Consider the following 27,279-nt stretch of genomic DNA (forward strand, 5'->3'; position numbering starts at 1 on the left):
GTAAATATATAATAAATGTAGTGGATCAATCACTTATAAAGCAAGTATAAATGTTATAAGATAAAGTAGTGAAATTAACTAAAACTATAATAATCAGTTAAGGGATGCATAAAATAAAAAGATGCAAGAGGGGACATGGAAAATATAAAACATGGAGAGGGGAATGTAAAGTTTTAGAATGTGTTCAAATATCAGTTGCTATCAACATAAAATAGACCATTATATACATAGGATATTATATGTGAACCTCACAGTAACCATAAAGCAAAAACTTACAGTAAATACACAAAAGAAAATGAGAAAGGAATATAAACATAACACTAAAGAAAACCATCAAACAACAAGGGAAGAGAGAATGAGAAGAAAGGAAAAGAGAGGAACTATGAAAACAGTCATAACACAATAACAAAATGGCAATAAGTACAAACCTATCAATAATCACTCTAAATGTAAATGGACTAAATTCTCCATTACTTTAAATGTAAATGGACTGAATTCTCCAATCAAAAGACACAGAGTTGGGGCTGGCTCCATGGTGTCGTGGTTAAGTTCAGTGTGTTCCACTTCGGTAGCCCGGGTTCATAGGTTTGGATCCCAGGCATGAACCTACATCACTCATTGACCATGCTGTGGTGGTGACCCACATATAAAGTAGAAGACTACTGGCAACAGATATTAGCTCAGGACCAATATTGCCCAGCAAAAAAGTAAAAAAGAGACTCAGAATGACTGAATGGATAAAAAACAAGACATCTATATGCTGCTTACAAGAGACTCACTTCATAAGTAAGGGCACACACAGACTGAAAGTGAAGGAAAGTGAAGGAATGGAGAAAGGAATTCCATGCAAATGGAAATGAAAAGAAACCTTATGTAGCTAAACTCATATCATATAGAATAGACTTTAAAACAAAGACTGTAATAAAAGATAAAGAAGGGCATTACATAATGATAAAGGTGTTGATCCAGTAAGAAGTTATAACGTTTACAGATAAATATGCACCCAACATAAGAACACAAAAATATATATAAAGCAAATACTAACAGACCTAAAGGGAGAGATTGACAGCAATACAGTAATAGTAGGAGACTTTAACACTCTGCTTGTGTGAATGGATAGATCATCCAGACAGAAAATCAACAAGGAAACATCGACCTTAAATGACACATTAGACCAGATGGACTTAATAGATACATACAAAACACTCCATCCAAAAGCATCAGAATACACATTTTTCTCAGGTGCACATGGAACATTCTCAACGATAGGCCATATGTTTGGAACCAAAATAAGTCTCAATAAATTCAAGAAGATTGAAATCCTATCAAGCACCTTTTCCAACCATAATGGTATGAAACTAGAAATCAATTACAACAGGAAAAAATAACAAAAATGTGGAGGTTAAACAACATACTACTGAACAACCATGAGTCATCAAATAAATCAAAGAAGAAAGTGAAAAATACTAAAGACAAATAAAAATGGAAGTACAATGTAAAATCTATGAGATGCAGCAAAAGTGACTCTAAGAGGGAAGTTCATAGCAATACAGGCCTACCTCAACACACAAGGAAAAAATCTCAAATAACAATCTAAGTTTACACCCAAGGGAACTGGAAAAAGAAGAACAAATGAAGCCCAAAGTTACTACAAGGAAATAATAAAAATCAGGGAGTAAATAAATGAAATAGAGACTAAAAAGATAATAGAAAAGATCAATGAAACTTAGAGCTGATTGGTTGAAAAGATAAACAAAATTGACAAACGTTTAGCTAGATTAACCAAGAAAAAAAGAGAGCTCAAATAAACAAAATCAGAAATGAAAGAGAAGTTACAACTGATACCACAGAAATACAAAGGATCACAAGAGACGTCTATGAGCAATTATACTCCAACAAATCAAACAACCTAGGAGAAATAGATAAATTCCTAGGAACATACAATCTTCCAAGATTGAATCACGAAGAAATAGAAAATCTGAATAGACTAATTACTAGTGTGGAAATTGGATCAGTAATCAAAAACCTCCCAGCAAATAAAAGTCCATGATCAGATGGCTTTACTGGTGAATTCTACCAAACATTGAAACAAGAATTAATACTTGTCTTTCTCAAATTTTCCAAAAAATTGAAGAGGATGGAAAGCTTCCAAACTCATTTTACAGGGTCAGCATTATCCTGATACCAAAATCAGGCAAGGACACCACAACAAAGAAAATTACAGGCTAATATCCTTAATGAACATAAATGAAAAAATCCTCAAGAAGCTATTAGCAAACTGAATTCAACAATATATTAAAAGGATCACAGACCATGATCAAGTGGGGTTTATTCCAGGGATGCAAGGATGGTTTAACATTCTGAATCAATTGGCATGATACATAACATGAACAAAATAAGGGATATAAATCATTTGGTCATCTCAATAGATGAAGAAAAGGATTTGAGAAGATTCAACATCCATTTATAATAAAAACTCTCAACAAAGTCAGTGTAGAGGAAACGTATTGCAAATAATAAAGGCCATATATGACAAGCTCACAGCCAACATCATACTCAATGGTGCAAAACTGAAAGCATTTCCTCTAAGATCAGGAAGAAGACAAGGACGCTGACTCTTGCCACTTTTATTCAACATAGTACTGGAATGTTATAAGATAGCCACAGCAATGAGGACAATAATAAAACCCTAAAGACTACACCAAAAAACTGTTAGAACTAATAAGTGAATTCAGTGAAGTTGCAGGATACAAAATCAATCTATGGAAATCTGTGGCATTTCTATACATTAATAACAAACTATCTGAAAGAGAAATTAAGAAAACAATCCCATTTACAATTGAATCAAAAAGAATAAAATTTAAGCAAGGAAGTGAAAGATCTGTATACTGAAAATGATAAGACATTGATGAAAGAAATTGAAGAAGATACAAATAAACAAAAAGATATTCCATGCTTACGGATTGGAAGAATTAATATTGTTGAAATAGCCACACTATCCAAAGCAACCTACAGATTAAATGCAATGCCCATCAAACTCCTATGACATTTTTCACAAAACCAGAACAAAGAATTTCAAAATTTTTACAGAACCACAAAAGATCTCAAAAAGCCAAAGCAATCTTCAAAAAGAAGAAGAAAGCTGCAGGCATCACACTCCTTGATTTCAAACTATACTACAAAGCTATAGTAATCAAAGAGGATGGTACTGACATAAAAACAGACACACAGATCAACGGGACAGAACTGAGAGCCCAGAAATAAAGCCACACATATATGGACAATTAATTTACAGCAAAGCAGCCAAGAACATACAATGGAGAAAGGAAAGTGTCTTCAATAAATGGCATTGGGAAAACTGGACAGTCATATGCAAAAGAATGAAACTAGACCATTATTTTACACCATAAACAAAAATTAACTGAAATAGATTTTGAATGGAAGACCTGAAACGATACAATTCGTAGAAGAAAACATAGGTGGCAAGCTTCTTGACATCAGTCTTAGCAATATTTTTATGGATATGATTCCAAAAGCAATAGAAACAAAAGCAAAAATAAACAAGTGGTATTACATCAAACTAAAAAGCTTCTGCACAGTGAAGGAAGCCATCACCAAAGTGAAGGACAACCTACTAAATGAGAGAAGATATTTGCAAAATCATATATCCAATAAGATTAATATCCAAAAGGTATAAAGGATTCATACAACTCAACAACAAAAAAGCAAACAATCCACTTCAAAAATGGGCAGAGGATCTGAATAGACAGTTTTCCAAAGAAGACATCCAGATTGCCAACAGGCGCATGAGAAGATGCTCATCACTACTTATTAGGAAAATGCAAATCCAAACCACAAAGAGATATCACTTCACACCTGTTAGAATGGCTGTTATCAAAAGGAGAAGAAATGAGTGCTGGCGAGGATGTGGAGAAAAAGGGAACTCTTATAAACTGCTGGTAGGAAAGTAAGGAGGTGCAGCCACTATGGAAAACAGTATAGAGATTCCTCAAAAAATTAAGAATAGAACTACCATACGATCCAGCTGTTAAACTTCTGAGCATTTATCCAAAGAATACAAACACTAATTTGAAAAGATACATGCACTCCTATGTTCATTTAGCATTACAATAGCCAAGATATGGAGGTGTCCATCAATCGATGAATGGATAAAGAAGATGTGGTACGTATATACAATGGAATACTGTTCAGCCATAAAAAGGAATAAAATCCAGCCATTTGCAACAACATGGATGGATCTTGAGGGCATTATGCTAAGTGAAATAAGTCAGACAGAGAAAGAGAAATATGTATGATTTCACTCGTATGTGAAATCTAAAACACAAGCAAATAAAAACAAGCTCATGATATAGAGAACAGAGGGAAAGGGAGTTGGGGAGTGGACAAAATGGGTGAAGAAGGGGCTCAATCGTATGGTGATAGATGCTAACTAGACTTTTGGGGATGAACACTTTGTATACCTATGTTGAATTACAATGCTGTACACCTGAAACTTATATCACATTATATTCCAATTTTACCTCAAAAATAAAACAGAAATATGTGTTACTTTAAGCCACTAAATTTTGAAGTAATTTGTTACATAGCAATAGAAACTATTACACTATTACAGTGGTCAGTCCCACTGATGACTTCCCCAGCCTGGCAGGCTCCACCTCAGAAAGGCAGATGATGTTTGCTGAGATCCAAACATAATTCCATGAGGAATTTGGAATCCTGGAGAAGCCTCACTGGGAAACTTCCCACAGTCTAATATTTTCTCATATATTTTACTGAGAATGCATTGCTTTAGCTGACTGCATGAAATGTAACTCAGAGGTAGAGTGCTCTTTTTTACCAGTTTTCAAAACTCCAAGGAGATAATTCATGTCTCTTCCTTTGGTGGCAGGGGACACACAGCCCCTGGAATGACAGGGTGTTATATATTGAATGGTTGTGTCCCTCCAAAATTCACATGTTGAAATCCTCCCCCACAATCATGTGATGGTATCAGGAGATGGGGCCTTTGAGAGGTAAATAGGATTGGATGAGGTCATGAGCATGGAACCATCATGAATGGGATTAGTGCCCCTGTAATAGTCTCAAGAGAGCCAGCTTCCTCTCTCTGTTCTCCATCCTGAGAGGATACAATGAGAAGTTTGCAGTCTGCCACCTGGAAGAGGGCTGTCACCAGAATTCGACGCTAATCTTGGACTTCCAGACTCCAGAACTCTGAGCAATACATTTCTGTTGCTTATAAGCCACCTAGTCTATCACATTTTTGTTTTAGCAGCCTGAACTGACTAAGACGCGGGGGACAGAAGTTCTAAGTAAAGGAAAAGAATGTTGAAACAGCAAAGCAGCAGCCATTTACCTAATCCCACTTCCTGCTTCTGGTGGTTATTATCAGTTAAAATCTCTAGCAATCGTCAAAGGAGTAGTGGGCATAAGGAACCCACATGATATTATGCATGAAAGAGACTTTAAGTGTGGCATACAGGAAATCATGCTCATATTCACAAGGACTCAGTGATTAACTGGAAGAATCAGAGAGGCTCTAAGACAAATCAGACACATTCCCTTTCTATGTACTTTACGTGTGGTTGACTATATATTCTCAGCGTAATCATTTTAATAATTTGTATTGCCTATCACAAGAATTAATTTCCCTCCTCCTCAACATCTCAGTATAACCCCATCAGAGATTTAGACACATCTCAAAGGTTCAGGGTGAGAACAGGCCTCAGATTTTTGTCTTCCAGTGAAAGACCGCCATATCCTCATTTACTAGCTAAGCTTCTGAGAAAACTCCTGGAAAGCCTCTCTCTTCCCCAGTTTGTCTGCCTTCTCTTTCCACAAGTTTAGGCTTAAAGAGAAGACAAACCAACAAAGAGTGTGTGAGAGTTGTCTTTTGGGGTCCTGACCACTTCCCCTCTTGGCCCTGCCACATGGAGGTGGTCAACAACACCACAAGGCAAGGAGTTCAGAGCTCAGGACACAAAACCTGGCAACCTTTTTGAGTTTTAGGGAGAAGTGACCAACAAGACTTCTCACATCTTCCCGGTTCACTGGTGAGAACAAAGCACAAATTAATTTAATATCAGTAGAATGTCTTGCCATTTGATCCCAAGTTAAATAGCTCCCATAGGTATTTTTGTGTATAGATACCTTAAGACCAATATCTCACCATTAGCATTGTTAAAATTAATAAAGGAAATCTCAACTAAAATTGGAGTTGGGAAGACCTGTAGAGGGAGTTCTCACACCCTACCACTCGTCTTCAATTACCCCAAACAAGATGTCAATTACAGACCCCAGTTAGAAGAACTCAGTTACTGACCCCAAAAAGAAGCAGCTTCAGTAACTGATCCCAACAGGAAGAGACATACCTTGACCCCCAAACAGGGAGTGCAACTACCTTACTACTCCAGCAGGAGGAAGGAAGACTTCCTTCTTGCCCAGCAACTAGCCAAGCCAATGGAAATGCCAGAGCTCAGCCAATGAGAAGCCATCATCACCTCAACTTTAACTTTCCTCCAATGAACTTGCATTTATCCTTGCTGATGACTTCCTTTTCTTGTCCCACCCTTCTTACTATAAAAGCCTTCCATGTTGTGTAACCCCTTGGAGTATCTCTCTGCTTGCCAGATGAGATGCTGCCTGATTCATGAGTCATTTAATAAAGCCAATTAGATTTTGGTTTTTTCACTTTTTTGGCGAGGAAGATTGGCTCTAAGCTAATATCTGTTGCCAATCTTCCTCTTTTTGTTTGAGGAAGATTGTCCCTAAGCTAACATCTGTGGAAATCTTCCTCTATTTTGTATGTGGGATGCTGCCACAGCATGGCTCAAAGAGTGGTGCATAGGTCTGTGCCCAGGAACTGAACCTGTGAACCCTGGGCTGCCGAAGCAAGAGCACGTGAACTTCACCAGTACACCACCAGAACAGCCACTTTTAAAATTTATTCAGTTGAATTTTGTTTTATAACAGCATCAAGGATCTTGTTTTCAGAGTGAACAAAACCAGGTAAGCAATGATATTAGCATAACACTGTTAGTTCTGCCTGAATGTTCCACAAGTTATGTATGCTTCCGGGAAGAGAGAGGAAGAACTGTTTTATTAGAAACAGTAGGTAGCAGTATAGAAATAGAAACAGGCAGGTAAACTCCCGGAAGTAGGGGTCGAGGGGAAAGAAAACATACCCCTCACCCTTGCCGAGCTTCCATCTTGCTCCTGTGTCACTGCCTAGCTTTGACCTCTCAGACAGACTCCCAGGCAGCAGGTATTATCATTGCCTTTTGGCATATACATTAATACCCTTCCTAATGCCCAGTCCTTAAGCAGAGGGACGTGTTCAGTTTTATTGCTATTGGGGTGATGATTTTCTATTTTGCCAAGCTGAATCTCTGAAATTGATGGTTTTTTTCCTGAACTCATTTTTGTCCCAAAGGAAACATTGTTTTTCAAGGTGATTCAGTTCTACTAGACTGCACAGATTTTGTGGCATTATTGGATTAAATAGGCCTTATGGGCTTACCTTGGGAACCCGGACACCATTTATAACATTTCTATAGGGGAAATGCATTTCAAGCTCTAAAGTACCAGATCTACAGAAAGCTCATTAGTAAACCAGTAATGCCCTTTCTTCTCTTCGCCTTGCCTTTGCCTGTGAGAGAAGCAATCACACTGTAGGATGAACCGCATTCTTTTAACTAACTTCTTTTATCAGTTGGAATGCTTTTGTCTGTAAGTAACAGAAGACCCTGCTAAATGCGGTTAAACAATAAGGACATTTATTAGGACCTTCCGCAAGAAGTCCAGAGAGAAGCAGATCTAAGGACTGGCTCAGCAGCCTAGCAATGCCTTAACGTACCTAAGCTCTTTCTTACCTTCGGCATTGCCATGCTCTGCATGTCGTCAATCTTCCTCTTCCCCATCCCCTAGGCAGCAGCAACTCTATGCATTAAATCCTCATAACAGAATCCAAAGGCTGGAAAGGAAGGGAATTGAGGTGTTTTCTCCTCATGCATATTTCCTTTACCAGGAAGAAACCTTTCCCAGAAGCCTTGCAACAGACTTTCTTTCAGGTCTTATTGGCCAGAACTCGGTTACATATGGACTCCAAATGAATCCCTGGTGAAAGGGGAATGAGATTATGACCTATAGCCTTCATGCTTTATTCCCTGGGCTGGGAGTGGGCACAACTTCCCTGAGCACATTTTTCCCAAACTTGAACAAAATTAGGGCTTGATTAGGAAGGAAGAAGAGAGGACTGGTTGTTGGTATGTAACCACTAGCATGTCACACAGTAATTTTACTCCTTTTTATTTCCTCTTGCTTAAAAGGTTTACTCTAGACCAATAACATATGGCACTGGGCTGCAAAGATGAGAATTTAATGGGATACAAAGCTCATTAACAAAATGTGTGCTAAATTGCAATGCTATGGTTGTGCTGCAAACTCGATGTTGTGAAATTATATTCCTGATTAGACAGTATAAATAGAGCAATGCCAATTTGGATGTTAGAGTGATTCATTGAGCTTAGAGACATAAAGCGTGGAAAGCTCCCTTGTGCTAACTAGGCTCACTTTTCATTGACCTGTGTCCAATGAGCCAAAAGATAAGCCATGTGGAATTCACATATAAACAGAAATGTTAGTTAATATGCCACTTACTGTACACTGAAATAGTGACAGCTTTTCAATGATTAGTGACACAGAAAATCTTTGTCCAGAGACTATTAGTAGTTTTTTCAAGGCAATACGCCCTGAGTTAGAGTCAAATATAACCAACAACACAATCACCAAAGACACCCTTCTCCAGTAAGGAGAAGCTAGGTTCCATTACCCACTCAGTTCCAGTGAAGCAATCTGACGCAGGCTGGTTACAGCCAGACCTAATTAGCTATGTCTAAAACAAAGCTGTGACACTTAAATACACAGAACTGCAAAGCCAGTGGTCTACTCGGAATTTTCCTAGGAATACAATGTGGTCCATAGGAGAGAGAATAGTCTTTCCACAACCATCTCTCTGTTTGGAACTTTGTGACAAGATCTGGGTCTGAGAGAGGGTACCCCCTCTGTATCACCTCTCTCTCCTAACTTTGAAATGTCATGTAATGAAAACTGTGTGTCATTATGACTTTCTTTAACTTACCTCTCTTCCTCTGTGGGGTCAGAATAGTGAAGGCTGGGATTTCTATAATCCTGTATTGAATTTCAACAGTTCTCTCTTCCCAAACTTTAGTTGGAGAGTGGGGAGAAAGGGATTTTCAAAAAAGGGGATCTTGATACTTCATTGGGTTTAAATGTGTCTGAAAGCGAATAATGCAATTCTTTTTCTTTTGCTTTTTTTTTTTTTTTTTTTGGTAAAGAAGACTGGCCCTGAGCTAACATCCATTGCCAATCTTTCTCTTTTTGCTTGAGGAAGATTGTCCCTGAGCTAATGTCTGTGCCAATCTTCCTCAACTTTGTGTGTAGGACACCACCACAGCATGGCTTGATGAGCAGTGTGTAGGTCTGCACCTGGGATCTGAACCTGTGAACTCCGGGCCACCAAAGTGGAGCATGTGAATTTAACCACTACACCACTGGGCTGGACCCTAGAATGCAATTCTTAAAGAGCATATAGCGTATCTTTTCTTTTTGCACAAAACCAAAGGAAGAGGATAAGACAATAAAGAGAAGTACACAGAACACACTTAAGCAGGAAATATTTTTCAACTACAAATTTCTGTCAATAGCAAGTTAAAGCAATCCTAAAATCAGAAATAAACAATGTTGAGGTGACCTAAAGCTCTCCATATCACCTCAGTTTGAATCCCTAATGGCTGTGTTGTTTGCAAAGAACATTCTAACATTGCAATGTCTTATCAAATTTGAATTATGATCTTAATCAATTTATCAATAATTTTTTATTGGGTGTTCAGCACTAGGCTCGGCTCTGTGTTAAGGAATACAGAGGGACTATAAAACTCAAAGCCTGCTTCAAAGAGCTTACTCCATAGTTGAGGAGAGGACTGTTTTACTTGTAATAACACAGCACTATGCAGATACTATATAAATTAAATGCCAAATTTACATATGACCTAGAGAGTGCACACGTTCACATATTTCTAATATTTTATTTCTCATCCACTTTCCTCTGACTTTCTGTATGTACAGTTCCTCCCCGTTACCTTAGCTGTTGACCTTTTGAATGTGGATGAAGCACCAGGCCTAATGTACTGTAGATTTTGTCTAGAACTGGTGTTTGTGACATTCTCTCTCTGCCTTTACAAAGCCCAAAATAAAACTAAGCTAAAGTATTCCTAAACTTTTTATAATGTAGATGACTTTCTGCTTGCATGAGAATTGTTTGGAATTACTGCTCAGGCAAGAACAGACGTCGGAAAAGCTGAAGAACTAATTGGGATTTGCACAGTTCTGTCAATACATGGGAAAGCTTCTGTCTATGGCGATACCTGCCAGAAAGTAACAAAAGGTTTTCACTGACATGGAAAGCAAGGGTTCATTTAATTTTTTGGAATTCTATTTTTCAACTCTATGTTCATTAGTTGAGTTTATCTTCTTTGTCCCCAATTATGTCGTTTTAGGTGCTGAAAACTCTACTTTTTAAAAATATCTGTAACTAATTACAAAATTAAATATCTGCACTTAATTGAAGGATGAATAGAGATAGCTTATTATGTTCCTGCAGAAAGAAAAAATCAAAATAACTATGATGTTCAAAATCCAAGAAAACTATATATGCTTAAAAAGTGAAGTGTATATAATTATTTCCTTTTCCATCCAAGAACAACCAACTAACTAAATATAGCCTTTATTAAATCATACCTCAACTTTAATGTAGAAATCTTATCAAACAAAAATTTTTCACTAAGCGCCTATTTATCAGAAAGAGTTTCTTTCTGGAACTAGAAATTTGAATTATAAATGCATAACAATAAAATGTCTACTTGATGAGTCTATTATGCATTGATAGACAAATATGTAGAAAATGGTTTCAGTCTTGTGGAAAAGAAATGATCTTAATATCCCTTCTTTATTCTCATCTTATTGTGAAATAATATTTTAATTGTTCAACAATTGCTATCTTACCTATAAAAGGAAATTGCCTTTTTAAAAAAGTAGGCCAAATAAAATAGGCCAACTTGTTTATGAAGCAAAGTATTTTCATCCACTTACTCATAGCTCTTGGCTTTTGACAAGATGTCTCTGACATCTGAAATGGAAATATTCACTCTATAATTATACAACTTTATATGTATATTTTTTTCATATATATATTCATGCTAAAAAAAATTTTTAGATGAGCTTATTTGAATAGTGTAGGCCATCCATTAAAATTGAGGAATTTATTCAGTTGAGTCTGTGATTCATAAGCATATCCTCATATGACATCGAACTTTTTCCTGCCAAACATTTGTACATAGTTTTAAAGTTACAAAACTTTCGTATATAGTTATAGCTTTTGACCACTTATTCTAAACAAGCCCGCACTGGAGCAAAGGTTGTTCATGCCCTACACTGTGGTCCCTAATAACTAAATTACAATGTTCAAGTGATGAATGATCTAAATAGATAAGTAATTTTTAATGCTATGCTTTTAGGTAAGAAGGGGAAATTTGTAAAACGTGAGTTTGAGGAGTAGAAACTAAAATGATTTACAGCTTTCCTATATAAAAACTGTGCAGGCTAATCTCCTTTTCAGTTTGAACTTTTTTGTGGGCCTCGTGAAACTAAAAATACATTCTAGGGAAGACTATGTTTTTAGTTACCAAAATCTTATTACCATTAGTGAGACATATTCATATTGGAACATTTAATTAACGTTTAATTCATTACAATAAATCTCACAGTCTTAACACTTTACTTCCTACCATTATTTAGGAAACATAACTATTAAAATATTATAAAATAATACCTGTATTAGTCAATGACACCTACAGTTATGATGGATAATAAGCAACCCCAAAATCTCAGTGACTTACAAAAACAATCTTTTTTCTTGCTCATCAATCTGTGGGTTGGCTGCAGACCCACCAATCTAGCTGGGCCAGGGTTCAGTTAGGCTTGGTAGACTCCAGGCTTTGGGTCTAGTTCAAGTCTGCTCCATTTGTCTTCATCACTCTGGGACCAGAGGCTGCTCAGGGCATATTCTTCTCATGGTAGCTAGCAGAAGCCCAAGAGCTCAAGCCTAAGCACACCGCTACCTTCAGACATTCATAACTGCTCATGCATGGCTGCTCACATTCCATTGACTAAAGCAGGTCACACGGCTAAGCCCAACATTGATGTGACAGGAAAATATTTTCCACCTACCCTAGTAGGAGATAATAAAAATTTACTTGAAAAAGGATTTGAGTGTATAATGAAGAATTAGGAACAATAATATTCCATAATATTCACATAATATTTTATAATAAACATTCCTTACTTTAAGTTTCATAAATATATTTACACAGCTTGAGGAAAAAACTCTTGATCAGTAAGGTAAAATGATCCACTTGTAATAAGAATTTAAAGTTGAAAATTTAGCCAGAATTTATGTCAGTTTATAGTAAGAGTTTAGGTTAAACACACGTTCAACATGTAACTGGGTTGTTAACATAGGAGTGCAGTGAGATGATATCTCCCAGAACCAAATCTATATGACAATATCCAACATCGTTTCAAAAATTAAATTATTTAATGATGACTTTGTTTGAAAAATGTACCTTTCCTACTTTGATAATTGGAAATAACATTTTTTCCAGCATAACTTTAGAGCAAGAAGCAGTCAGGAACAGAAATCTATCATTTCTTTTATGTGTCAGGGCAAAATATTTTCCTAATATGATTTCTATGATGTTCTGTTGTAAAAGGATGCTACATAGGATCGCTTTTTTTAAATGATAGTAAATCTAATGTCAGTAGAATCTCAAACACGCTGCGATGTGAAGTCCATAACCACGACCGTGTGCAGCTACTCCCCTGAACACCCGCTTCGAGGGCGGAATGAGAACTCTCATAAACAATCCATTTGATTCTTGACATTGCTGCCCAGAGTAGTGAGAAATGAAAAGGCTGCTACATGATTCTTTGTTTCTATTTTTGGTTTGTGTTTTCAGTGCATGAATTTCTAAGCATTGAAGGGGCTATTTAAGGATCATCCCAAATCATATTAAATTGTGGCTAAAAGAGAAAGCGAAGATCTTAGGCAGGACTTCCTGACTTATTTGATGACTCCCAAGTTACCTACAAAATGAAGAACTTTTTAGTCACCTACCTTTTTGAATTCATTCTTCATTTACTCCCCTATTCTACAGACAAATTAGGCCATTCCTTGTTTCCAAAATTTACTCTAAGCTATCCTACCTTTTTCATTTTTTCTGGGCTCTTTCTCTCCTGTTGTCTATAACCTTTCAACGTTTACACCCATTAAGAACTAACTTCAAGGCCCAAATAAAACTTCCCTGACAAACTTTTTCTGATAATCCTTATACATTCAGTTCCCATTGCTTTTTGTATCTCTCTAGTGGTATGGCTCACAGTCTAACTTCTGCGTTATTTGGCTTATCAATTGTCATTTATTGAATATCTGCCGTGTCTGCCCTTCAGAAGCTCAGCCTACTTTGCATGTTTGTAATCTTAGCAAAGAGTCAGCTCCCTGAGATCAAAGGCTGTCTTACTCAGCGTTGTCTTCTCTGTGGAGCCCAGCACATTCTCTTTCACGCAGTAGGTGCTCAATAAATATTCAAATGAAAAAATAGTTTTGTGGGAAAAGATCTCAACAATTTTTATTCATTTTGTCCAGGGGTTTTCACAAAATGATGTAAAAATTTATTTTAGGCTTCAGCACAAGCACCTGGATCACAGACACTCAAGATACTGTAAGAGAGTCTTTAGAGGTAATTGGATCTATTTGAGCTGGGAAAAGACTGTGCTGTCTGCCTGGAGGTATTTCAAATCAAAGACAGAACCTCACGTATCTGGGATGATTTGAGTGTGGGTCTGCATAACAGTTGTGACCCCTCCAGACTATTATGGCTCTATATTAAGAATTTTTAATATTCAAATAGCAAATGGTAAACTCACAAAAAGGGGGATATACACACACTATCTTGTAACACTTTATTTATACAACTATAGATCTCTACATAAATTAGTAACTATTTTTACTTATATAAAATAATAAAGCAGCTAAAATTTTATATTTATAAAGGTTTTTTATCCTCTTTGATCTTTTTTCCTATCTTCCTTAAGCACAGCTTTTATATGCCACTAATTGCTCAAAAACATAGAGTAGCCCATTATTTCTTTATAGGTGTAGAATTTTTAAGCCAGAAGAGACTAGAAACTGTTGAATCTTATATGCTAATTTCACACAATAGCAACTGAGGCCCATAAAATTGTTATTGAAGTCTCATTACCTGTCAGAAGCGAAACTGTGACTAGTCTCCTGACTCTGATGTAATGTTCTTTCTATTTTCCCATTCCAATCCTTTTTAAACTCTTCTGTTTCTCAAGATCGCTACAATGAGACTCGTTCATAATTACTTGAACTTATTTCTGACTGTAGTCCCGACACAAATCTTAACTCAGGGTGATTGCCTCCTATCATACAAACATCTGTCATGAAAATCTTTCCTTAAATTCTCTTCTGCCCAAACTCAAAGACCGTCCTCCTTTGTGAAACAAACTCTGCTGTTCCAACTCACAGTGAAGCTCTTGAATCTTCAGAAGAATATTTCGTATCTACATGTTTAAAACTCTGCTAGCTAAGGTGCCAGATATAAAGACAGCTTTCACTTAGTTTATAGTACAGGTGGGGAGATTAAACGCGTTTATGTAAACAGGACAAAAGATCATGAGTGATTGAAAATGGCCACAAAGAGCCACAGGAGCACAAATAAGAGAGAGGTATAGGTAGTATCCAATGTAAGTATTTAAAGATGGTAAAACTTCTAGAAAGAGGGAGGGATAATTCGAGACTAAATTTAAGCATTGCTCAAAGACAACAGTTGCAAAGCACAGAAGGAAAGCAGCAAATATTAAATTTGGCAGGGCCTTAGGGTTTGTTAAGCAGGGTAGTGAGGAGGAAGACAGGAGTAAGTCAGGGTGAAGCTTGGTCATAGACAATATTAATTTTTAAGCAAAGGTGCTTGGACTTCATTTTCCAAGAAATATGAAATTATTGAGAGTATTTGAGCAAGGCAATTTTTTGATCAGAGCTCTGCTTAGACAGATTAAACCAGCTGGAGTCTATAGAATGAATTGAAGAGGGATATAGCTCATGCCAAATAGACCAGGAGTGGGTGGAATGCTATACCCCAGGCAAGAGTTAGTGAGGGCCTGGACGAGAACAGGAAGTGGAAAAGAAAATATGGGGTCAAATGTGCAAGAACACTAGAATAGAATCAACAGGATTTAGTAACTGATTGGGAGTGGGGAAGAGAGTGTGGAAGTAGTTAACAGAGATGGCCATAAACAGGGAAAGAGAAAACAGAATGACATGCAAGTATTGTAAGGGAAAATTATTACAATATTTTTGAAAACTATTGCATTCTAAATTAAATTCACAACTTAGATACTATAAAATGTACCACAAATCAGCATGTATATTTAGATACAATAGAAATCTAATGCTTAATTACACACTGTCTTATTGTTCATTAATTTTTACAACAGTTTCTGTGTTGCCTCTTCAATGATACCAGATACTTCTTGAGGAAGGGGAAAAAAGGAGCGGACGGAGTGACCTGACATGGAGAAAATTCTTACTATATTCCACACTCAGGCACACTACATATACTTCTATTCCCATTTTACAAATGAGAAAATTGAGGCTCAAAACTTTCAGGTACGTTGCATATATTGTCAGAGATGATGTAATATGTCCCAGTCTTACTAACTCCCAGAGCATAGGGACTTTCAGGAGTACCAATAGGTAAAGGTTCTTGGAAGCAGACTTTTGCTGAAAATAAGAAAAAATCCTTTTTCAACAATTACAGCTGTGAAGTTCCAGAAGAGAACTGAGACCTACAGGGAAATTTTGATGAGCATATGTAGGTATGTAGTCTTCAAGCAAAGGAAATCACAAAAGTTTTTGTACGAAATTGTCTCAAGATACTAATGGATATGTGAGCAAGTTGCATAGGCGCAAAAATTAAATATTATAACTTTTCCTTTTTCTTTGTTAGTGTAGACAGTTTTTAAATAGCTTCATCTTGCTTTATTTTCAAACTCTATTGGTAGATTTTTTTCATAATTTTCCTTGGATTTATTGTATATGTGTATGAGTATTGTGGCAGAACTGTATGTTTTTCTTAAGTGTAAAGGCAACTATAAAATTCAAGAAATAGCTTCTAAATAAGACTCCAGAAAGTAATTTGTTCCTTTGTCAAAATATGTATCTTTCATCACAGACTACTGGTGGAATGAATAAAGGAAAATATGTTCCACGTGTGCATTTCACAAGAAAGCGAAAATTGAAAGTTTTTTGACATCAGAGAACCAAGCTCCATTGCACTTTGCACACATAAATTCTCCCTGAGCAAGTTATAAAATATAATGTAAATTAACATTTAGACTTCAAAATTGAAGTGTGACTTCACGTCTCATCTCTTTATATAACCGCACCCACTTGTGAAGAATACTCTCTCACAAATAGACAAACTTACCCGGGTGTGGATGGTCAATCAGTCCTGCTAAAATCTGAGCAAAACAAAAAAGGGAACATACCAAAATCCAAAAATAAATTCTCTTATCTCCTTCTTATTAAAGTTGTTTGCTTGATTTTTCCCAGATCCTTTTCATTAAGATAAAGGTAGGAGTTTTAAAAATTTTAATGTTTACTTATTATAATCTATGGAAAAATGCGTCTGTGAACTGAGTGTGATTTCTCTGTGGTGCCCCTTTACTGTAGATTAGGTTAAATTGTGGAAGCCGGAGCTGTGGAAATAGCTTAGTACAAAATAGAAATGGTACCCAGTGCAAAATGAAGGAAAGCTTCTTTGTCAGTAGCCAGGTATATTTCAACAGCTAACTTCTTTCCAAAAACCCACATCAAAGAAGAATAAGGCAGAAGGAGTTGAAGGATAAAAAATTTAGAGATCCACAGAAACAGGCAGAAGTTTTTGGCCAGCATTTAGTCCAAGATTAGATCGAAAACCCCTAAGATTCTATCAGATTTCTTTCTAGGGAACCCTATGTCTAAAATAAGAGTTAGTCACTTGGTTCTTGGAGTCTATCAGCACAGCTCAAGCTGGGCCGATTGGTGATAGGGAACTCTGGACCCTGTATCTTTATAAGATCTCTGGAGCCTTGCACCAGAGTTCATGGCAAGTGGGACCAAGGCCAAAGGCCTTAAAGGATCGGATTGGGCGTTGATAGCTGGTGCTAGGAGGAGGTATGGAGGCAAGGACAGAAACTTATCATTTCAGCTATTTAGGGGTCCCCATCAAGGAGGTCTGATATGTCTACATGTATGGACAAAAGCATATTCTTATTTTTCAAAGAGAGAAACTGGGACTGCAAGAGGCTAAGAAATTTTTCCAACATCGTGTAGAATGAGTCAAGCCAACATTTGTATTCAGACTCCAGAGCGCATAATATTTCTACTGTATCAAGAAGTTCTAACATTCCCTAGGCAGGACAAAGTTGTTTGGGTTTTTTTAAATACATTGTTTCCAAATTAGGATTCATGTTTCCGTTTCTAATTTAGCTTACTATTTGAGTGACTGTATAGATAATAAAATAAGCCTCTGAATCTTATGCTATTACTTGCACTTAATCTTTACTTTAGTTCCTCTTGATATCTCTGCCTAAACGTAGACAAAATGTTCTGTAACAATAATACAACTTTTCCCTGATTGATCCTTTCTCACGAAATCTCAACAATAGTTTAATTTCGTAAATTCTAATTCTCTTTGACCAAAGCTTCAAATAAAAAGAAGAAAAAATGAGCCAATTTAGCAAAAGTATGTCTATTTTAAAATTAACAATACAAAAACAAAGACCACCCAAAAAAATGGTATAGAAGAGTTCTCAGCTATGAGACAAGAAAACTGCAGAATAAAAAGATTAAAGTAACAAGTAACTATTTAAAATATTGCTAAACAAAGGAAAGAAAGATCTAAGAAGATATTTTGAACTTTGGCAGCTTTCTTATGACCATTGCCAAATAAACACACCAAAATTAGGAAGGGCACATTTGGTCTGAAACAATCTGGTCACTTGTGCTATTTAGAAAAAGTTCCTTCTGTTCATCTAGACTATTAACCTACACACACACACACATACAGACACACACACAGACCAACAAATACATACACAAAAGTCAAATATAAATTACCTTGTTAATATGAAAACAACCACTCAAAATCTTCTGTGCACGTGACAATAAATTTGCAGGTCCTAGAGAACACTGTGCTAGGTATAAGCAGACTTAGAGTCTAAACTGAACCTCACCCCTTATTAACAGGGTGACTGGAGAAGTTGGTAATAACCCTGTGCCTCAGTTCTCTTATCTGTAACGTAAAGGAGTTGGGATGGATGATTTCTAAAGTTCTTTCCAGCTCTATGATTATATATGAATCTCAGACAAGTGGGATGAGAAAATCTATGCGGCTGTATTGAATTGCCTCTGTCCTCGGTTCTGAACGGCTTCGAACTCTAAGGCCGGTTCATTACAGCCCGGAAGGAGCATTCCCATTTCAATTTCTAAGATAATCACGGCCAGGTTTAACCCTTTCAGATTAAATGTTAATTTTCTTATTTTTCTTAGCCCTCTACATTTCTTAGCCCAGGACTTTCCTGTAATTAGATGTCAGGCTTTTGATTAATTCTGTATTTGCTTCGTGCAAGTACCTACTTTTAGCCCCTAGATTATTTCTAATGTGTGTGCTTCCTGCCCTATCTCTACTTGCTCTTTTGTTTTTATGCCTTTTTCTTGTACCCAATCAGAACTTTCCTTTACTTTAGCCGATAATTCTCTTTGAGAGCCTGATCTTGCCCTTTAAGTTTCAACAATTCTGTGCCGGTAATATACAAAATAATGCAATTCTACCTCTTTTAAATCAGAAACATTTTATGTCAAATATAGCAAGTCCTCTTGTTAGTGCACATTCTTGTTCCCAAACATCTATAATTTTTCTTAAAATAATAGGATACAAATTCCCATCATAAAATGTGTTCCAAAGTTTTAATTATTGGATAGGCAGGAATAGACATGTTCCACTTATGTAACAAAGATTATATCGTACCTCATAACTCAAAATTAGAAAAGTATAGTAAATTAACTGGTGTGCACATATGAGTCATTTTAGCAAACTGTAAATTCAGTAATGAGGTAACTAAATTCAAAAGTTCTAATGGCTGACTCAGGTGGTAATTTATTACTGTGTTTTTATCAAACACACGTATTGCTATATTAATTGTTTTAATTAGTAAAAGGGATATACAAATTAGAAAGTATACGTTCTTTTTTCTCTTTCTCAATGTATTGCCTAGAGATTGTCTCCAGCCTGAAGGAAGAAAAGGTGGATGGAATAGTGAATCTTTACTGCATCAAAACTTAAATAGGAAATAATTATCCTAACTAAAAATCTCTGAATTTGTCCACCGATTATTCAAGACAATTTAAATTACCCTACTTCTAATTTATTCCATAATGTCTAAGGCACAGTCCCAAGGTGCTGGCACTAGACAAGGACTCAAGTAGAGAATAGAGGGTAAGAAACTGACTCTGTCAGGGATGCTTAAGTAAAGAAAATAATATTATAATCACATAACCCCAATTATTGCCAGGACAGAAGAGTATGACTGTGCCATTGTATTTCTGCTTTCTACACACACTTCTGAAGGAGTACTCTTAGTTCTTTTTTGAGTTCTTTTACCCTTCAAGGCTATTCTTTGGGAGTATAGAGGTACAAAGAAACACAAAGTTAACATCATTAAGAAAGACTTCTCCAGAATCTCTCAACTAAAGCCTTTGATGAAGCTCTTAAATATTGGATACCTCAGTTGTTAATTCTATAAAACTTGTCCCCAATTTTAGTGCTTTTCTAGGGTCTAGTGACTAATTCTAAATATTTCTACTTGCTATATGAGAAAATGAAGGCAAGTTATAAACTTCCCTGGATAGTTTTTTAAAGTGATATAAACAATTGAAATCGCCTTCCACTCCAGCAGTCTCTAAGCAATTGTTTGCATTGTGTAATTTATGTTTACAATGATCAGCTAATAGTTTCTGATATATTACATTTATAATGTAGAGTTGTGATTTTTATTATGTATATGTAATTTGTTGCACATTGAGTCCTTTTTTATAATTACAGTGTACAGTAATTATATTTATTTATTACTCACATTATGCCCTTCATAACAAAATTATAATATTTTAAATTTCTAGAGTGTCATGAATGCTTTGTGCGAATTTTTAATTTGCTAAAAAGTATTTACTGAGAATCTAAGTCAGGCGTGCTCAATGTGCCAGTAATATAACAATGAACAAATCTTGATTTGAATACTTATTGTTGGAAAATAATATCCATACTGTGCTCGAAATAGTTATTTTTTTTCACTATTATGGTATACAGGAATGTGCTGCAATGAAACAGTGACTTTTTGTAATTTAATTATGGTAGGGCAATTTTTAAAATAGACAATCCATTACTACTGCTAAACATTCTCATGACCAATTACCTTTATATCATCTTGTCAGTTAGTTGCATTGAAAATCCAGTTTTCTCATTACTAATAATGCTTTAATTTTATTGCTCTCATTTTATGCATGATAGTAATGGAAAATTCTACATGAGTTGTTGAATCTTGCAGTTCCACAAGATGATTCATCTTTCCACTCTACTGTGTCTGGATAATATCCTTTCTGGACACAATGTGCTTGTTCTTTTAGCTCATCTCTTTCTATTTCATTCTCTCTCCTCCCCCTTGAGTTTGCTATTATTCTTCTCCACCCCTCACCCCATAACAAACTTTCATACCAAACTTTTCTCCAGGGCCCCTTTGTGCCATCCTGAACAAAGACCAGTATGTGAAATATGCTTTAATAACATGCTTTTGCTGCTTATGTAAAGAAATACCATGGGTAGAATAATGTTGCATTTTTCTGTGATATATTGCCATATTGAGACATCCTTGCCAACAGATTATAATTATATTTTTCAATGTCCTCACATGAAGCATTTAATAGTAAACTTCTCTATGAGCATACCAACTGGAAAATGTTTATTATTCTTGGTAAACTGGCAATTTTTAACTATTATTAAACACTGAGCATTGTGTAATCAACTACATCTTTCCTTGACCACCGAGAAAGTTGGAGGTAGGAACCAATCCAAGCTTTATGGGACCTCAGGTCTATATAACTTGGGGACCCTTGTTTAAGAAAAAAGAATTCAAAATTATGAATAGAAAATTAGGTTCAGGACTGTGGGAGAGCCTCATCCCAGTTCATAACCTTAAAGCTTAAGCTTTATTAGCTGCAGGGCAAATCCACTTCGGCTTGGAACTAAATTTTATGCCCAACTGCTGCTGTTTTCCTCCATCATCATTTCTTAACTCACTTGATACCCTCTTATCTTTACACAATTGGGATCCAATCGGTTAGTTAACTGAAATTTCTGGAAAATATCGAAATTACGAAAGATTACATACACATAAACAAACATATTCTTTCAACTTAAAGCATATAAATATTCATTTATTTGTCAATCTTTTGATTGATAGCCAAGGCTTTTTATTCAGATAAGGAATTAAGTGCAAGTTATTTAATGGAAGTTTTTCTGTTTAATTTCCCCCAAGCCTTGCCTTTTACAATTTGAGTTTTATATTTTAATTTTGGACTAATGGTTTCATATTTCCTGTACCTATGCTTTTATTGTAAACTGCCTCAAAATTGTTTCAAAATAAGTGGATTAAAGTTATTACTCATGACTATTTGTACATAGATTCTCTATTTTGTAGATTATCAATGGTGATGTTGTAATACTTGGTTGATTACCTTGGATTTTTCTGAGTTACTTCCTTTTGTTACATTTGGCATATGCTATGTAAATAAAATAAAATTCATCTGACTCATGTGATAAAGGCCCTACTTTATATAATTTTGGACTGTATGTTGTTTCAACTTTCCAAAATTCTAGACTGGTGATAACTGAGTGTACATTAAGTATCATTTCTTATACACACAGATTATTTAAAGTATGCTAAAAAATAATAGAGGTGGATAGATTTTTTCAAATTTAAATCAGCAGGCAAAAGTAGAAATGAGTTGATGTTTCAACATAGCTTTTGTGTTTAATTAATATAGGCTTTAAATTTGCATAGGTATAAATTGTAGAAATATTATTAGCTACTGCCAATCTGTTTCATCACACAACAATGAACAGCAAATAGCATTGGTATTTTCATCTGACCTTGTGGTGTGGAGTTTTAAGGGCTTTCATGAGTGCATGGATGTGTACTGTCCTTTGAAATCTGCATCCAATCTTCTGGGCTCAGTTTCAGAATCCAGTGCTATCAATTTAAAACAAAAATAGTTTGTTCTTTCATCTGTGCAGCATAACAGAAGAATTTTAATCAGAGTCAGACACATACTCTGAAGGAAATCACTGTCTACCCTTCTACAAAAGAACTAAATTTCAGAACCTTACTTCAACCTTCAGTTGTTCAATAAATTAATTTCACACATCTTATGTTGAGTCATCCAAGATGGAGTGATCTCATTTCTTAACAACCAGAAGATGGTTTATTTTACAGTATTTGCCTTGCTTTGAGTTATAGTAATTTTTGAAACCCATTAATACAAGAAATTTGATTTTATAACCATTTTGAAGACAAAAATAGCATGTTATGGCATGGATGAGAAAGGACAGTTAAATTCTTTAAAAATATTTTTTGAGGGAAAGTATTAGTTTAGATTATTATGAAAATACTGCCTAAATCAATAGGGCTTATAAAACTATACAATTATTCATCACAAGTTGTTCTAGAATTAGTCATCTTAGGTTCTATTCTGAACATAACATGACCATGCATCTTTATAAGCTACAGTTTCTGAAACTTGGTCATTGTTTACTTTTTAAGTGTGTGGTAGCACAATGATGGAGAAGTACCTAAGGTGGACAATGAAAAGAATGCAGATTAAGAGTGATGCCATAATAGAATGGACTAAAATTTTTGGTTCCTTTAGGCCTGGAAAACCTAAAATAAAGAGAAAATGAGATTGAAATACATTCAAATAAGGGAGGTGTTGGTAGGCTTAACTGTGACTTTTCTACTAGCTTCAATGTTGGAAGAAGACCTTGAGAAAATAAAATTGAGAAACATTTTTTAAGCAGGGCTTTTCATAGTGAGTTCTAAACAGAGGTGAATCATCACCCTTAGGAAGTAGTATACAGTAAAAACACAAAACAATTCATTCAAGATTTCGACATGAGATGGAAGATTGTACACAATTGGGTTATTACAGAAAATGAAGAAGTTGGAGAGAAGTACTTCTGATCAAAGTAAGGAGAGCAACCATAGCTTGGTGTCCCTGGCAGAGAGAAAATAATTTATAGATGAGGAGCAATTTGGCTCTAATTATTATGTTTAATTTTTTCATTTTGAGACTATAGTAGATTTTTACAATATAGGCTATCATGAAAAACGAATGATCTAAAGAAGTATTATTTTGTGGGGTTTTTTTTTTCCTTTTTCTCCCCAAAGTCCCCTGGTACATAGTTGTATATTCTTTGTTGTGGGTCCTTCTAGTTGTGGCAGAAGTATTATTTTGAATGAATATAAGTAATGATTTATAAGACAATTCACTCTAGTTCTTTAAGAAAAAGAAATGTACTATATATAACCACATATATATTTTAAAAGAAAGTTTAAGATATTGCAAAAATTCACTAGGAGTGCTTGCTTCATAATGACAACTCACGTATTAGGTCTTGACTTCATAAATAACGGATCCAATCGTAGGCTCTAGGTCCCTATGAAACAAAATCTAGGTCCCTAGGTCTATTGCAAGAAGTATAAATATGCCATTAAAGGCTATAAACATGACTTTCTAAAAATCCCAGCTTCCCTTTTCCAGTTTGCTCTCTGAATGGCCACGAATTTTCATTTGTAATTCCTGTCGTGTGCATCCATCAGGATTGGCTTGGTAATGCTGTGGTAACAAATAACCCTAAATAGCTCAGTGGCTAACACAACAAACATTTACTGTTTTGCTTACTTGGTACATCCAGTGCAGATCAGTTGAGAGTTCTTCATTTTATTGTGTTTCAGAGACAAATTGATAGATGCTACAGCCACTATCTGGAATGCTGTCAATCATTGTAGCAGCAGGAAAGAATTCATGAGGGTTTCACTCTGGCAATTAAATGCTCTGGCCTAGAAGTAATGCATGCTACTTCTGTTCATGACTCCTTTGGCCAGAACTAGTCATATGGACTCACCTGAGGATGCCAAGCAAAAAAAATCAAGAAAGAAAATCCCACTAGGTAGCCAGATATCAAAAATAGCTAGTGAACAGCACTAATGATTTACACACTGTACTTACAGCACCCTTTCTGTTTTAAAGGCAACATTATTGATTGAATAACTCGGTTAAGTGTTGACCTCTTTGAAACACAAGCATGACTAAAAAGTGATATTAACAGGCCACTTTTTCTGGCCTAGCAGAGTAAAAGAAGCCTTCTTAAGAGCCAGCTCCTGCTGGGATGGCTTGCTAAGGTTTCAGTGCACTTCAAAAGCTTTTTACTAATTGTAAGCTTGGATAAAACTGCTATTCTGAGAGGCTGAGTGATGTCAGTTACAAAAACATTTCAGCAAGAGCGGTCAGCTTTTGGCAAGCCTTCTGCCCACTGGGAGGCAAAGGTCCGGAGAAGGGAATAACAGGTGCATACTGTTACCACTCTTGTAAACTGAGGAAGAGCCCAGCCCTAAAAGTTATTTCATTGAGGTGTTGAAAACTCAGCCATTTTAAGAACAGGTTTTCTGCCAAAATGTCTTTTGAATGGCTGCTGCTAGATAATGTATAACTAATAAATTGAGAAACAGATTGAAGTCTACAATACAGGAACAATTTTCCCTGGCCTAAAGGATATGAGAGAAAAGAATTTTAGGGTTGGTTTAAAAAATCCGCCAATGTCTGAACCTCTAAACTTTACCTGTGTGGTGGGAACAACTAACAGCACAGTTAATTTCACATGATGCCTTATATTCAATGTATCATTTTCTCTAGGATGATGAACATTTTGAAAATGAAATAGTGGTTTGAGAATCAAATAGTAAAGCTTTTAGTGTATGTTGCTTTTAAAATGACTTTAGCTGTGACACACTGATTTTACATAACAGGTCATAGATCCCATAAATATTAAATTAAAGAACAATTTGCATAAATATTTCAAACTTTGCTATTTTAAAGTATTGGGAAGTTAGAATGGAAGAAGAATATTTTCATATTGTTTAATGCTTTGTATTATAATAGTAAAATAAGATAAAACATAAAGAAAAGATCACTATATTTTGAAATATAACAACCTACTAATTATTTTTGTCTTTAAACAAAAATACCAATAGCTAATGTTTCTTGAATGTTTACCATACACCAGGCACTATCATTATAAAAATTCTATATGCATTCATTAATTTTATTCTCACAACAATCTTCTTGGGTAGGTGTTACCATTAGCAGTTCACAAATGAAGACATTAATGCACAATGGGATTCCAAAGCATTTGTATTGACATTCTTTGGTCAATATGGGCTTTGGAGGCAAAGAAACTGAGGTTCAAATCTTGCTCTGCCAGTTAGTAAAAGTGGTAGCCACTTTTAACAAGTTATTAAACATCTGTAAGCATCAGTTCTTCATTTGTAAAACCCATGAGCTTTTGGTTAGAAAAAGTATAACTAGGAATCGAAATTACTTAGCACAGTCTCTCCCCTAGTAAGCATCCAAAAACATCAGCTAGTATTACTATTATAATTGTAATCATTCGATGTAAAGAGAAGCATCTAGCACAATCTCAGGACTATAGTAGATCCCTAATAAGTACTAGTTTCCTTTCTCATATATCTTCAAAGTCTTAATAGATTGGAAAAATAAAAGACTACCCCTCACGTGAAATGGAATCCAGCTGGAATGGAATCCCACAGGACTGTGAAAATGTGTCTGTGAATGACCTTGAAATGAAAACCCATGAACTATTTTTAATCCCGTTTCTAAATTTAACTGTGTCATAGTCTCACATTAGTCCTTTCCTTGCCAGGGAGTTTGGTGTTCATTTAACATACGCTGGGTACCTTTTCAGTGTATCAGCTTTCAAGACCTGGCATAGAACCAGTTTCAATGACTATTCACATTTCCTACGGAGGCATAGTGAAATTTAATAAAAGATCTGTGGATTGCGGGGGGAGTAGGGTATCAGGGTATGAAAGATTCGTGACGGCTCTGATATATTCCTTTCCTCTTTTCAAAAGCAAAAATCACAAAGCACTTTAAAATTACTGAGAAAATTACAAATGAATATTAGCCCTTTTTAAATCCAAGCACCACCACCTACCATGAAAATGAATGTAATGCTAACGTGTATGTGAGTTTAATGCTCTGAGGAAAAGTTCTCTGGGAACCAAAGGTAGCTCCTGTCCTGTCCCATTAAGGATACCTGTCTGCAAAACTAAATGATGTATCAACATTGCAAGCTCCAATCAATTTAATTGATTTGTGAGTATCATTATCCTATCTGTAATGTTTATGTTTTCAATTGTCAAAAGCAGACTTTGCTGATTAAGCGTTGTGTTACAGGTATAGCAGTTAGAGGATGGAGAGTCCCATCATTAGTCTATATCATACAGTGCTGGCCAAGAACATTACTCTTCAAAAATGGAAAAGTAACAGCTTGAGAAATAGGGCCAATGACACATTAGCTCAACAAATCCAGGAGGCTAATGTGGAGGTGGTACTACACTTAAAAGACTAGCTTGGTTTCCAGAACTTCCAAGTTAAAATCCCAAAAGTTGACTGAAGGTAAAAAAAAAAAACTTGGCCCCATTATGTTAGCCTAGCAAGTTGAAAAGGGATGTTCAAGAATTCTATTCTGAATTAGCTAAGGTTTTTTTTTTTCACTAATAATTGCCATTAAAGTTAATTTTTCAAAAAGAGCTGAAAGTGTGCATGATCTTGCTTACTTCTAATAAAAATTAGCCACATATTAAATCATTTTTTAACATTTCTACTGTTTTGTTAGAATAAAAATATCAAACTGCAAAATTTAATGACAA

At 35.6% G+C, this 27,279-nt stretch overlaps 1 long non-coding RNA gene across 2 annotated transcripts in view; it reads right to left on the minus strand.

Annotated features, from left to right (window-relative positions):
• Window positions 1-26,178, minus strand: part of LOC103558773 (uncharacterized) — a 122,182-nt gene extending 96,004 nt beyond the window's left edge. The window contains exons 1-3 of one of the 2 annotated variants that reach the window (XR_011533964.1): window positions 26,120-26,178; window positions 24,230-24,452; window positions 22,422-22,521 (exon numbers count right to left, since the gene is read on the minus strand). This is a non-coding gene — a long non-coding RNA (uncharacterized lncRNA). Of the gene's footprint in view, window positions 1-22,421; window positions 22,522-24,229; window positions 24,453-26,112 lie in introns of both variants that reach the window. The other variant, XR_011533965.1, reaches the window with a different exon arrangement.
• Between the last annotated feature and the right edge of the window lie 1,101 nt (window positions 26,179-27,279).

The sequence above is a fragment of the Equus przewalskii genome, chromosome 27 (genome assembly GCF_037783145.1).
Source record: "Equus przewalskii isolate Varuska chromosome 27, EquPr2, whole genome shotgun sequence".
NCBI classification, from domain to species: domain Eukaryota; kingdom Metazoa; phylum Chordata; class Mammalia; order Perissodactyla; family Equidae; genus Equus; species Equus przewalskii.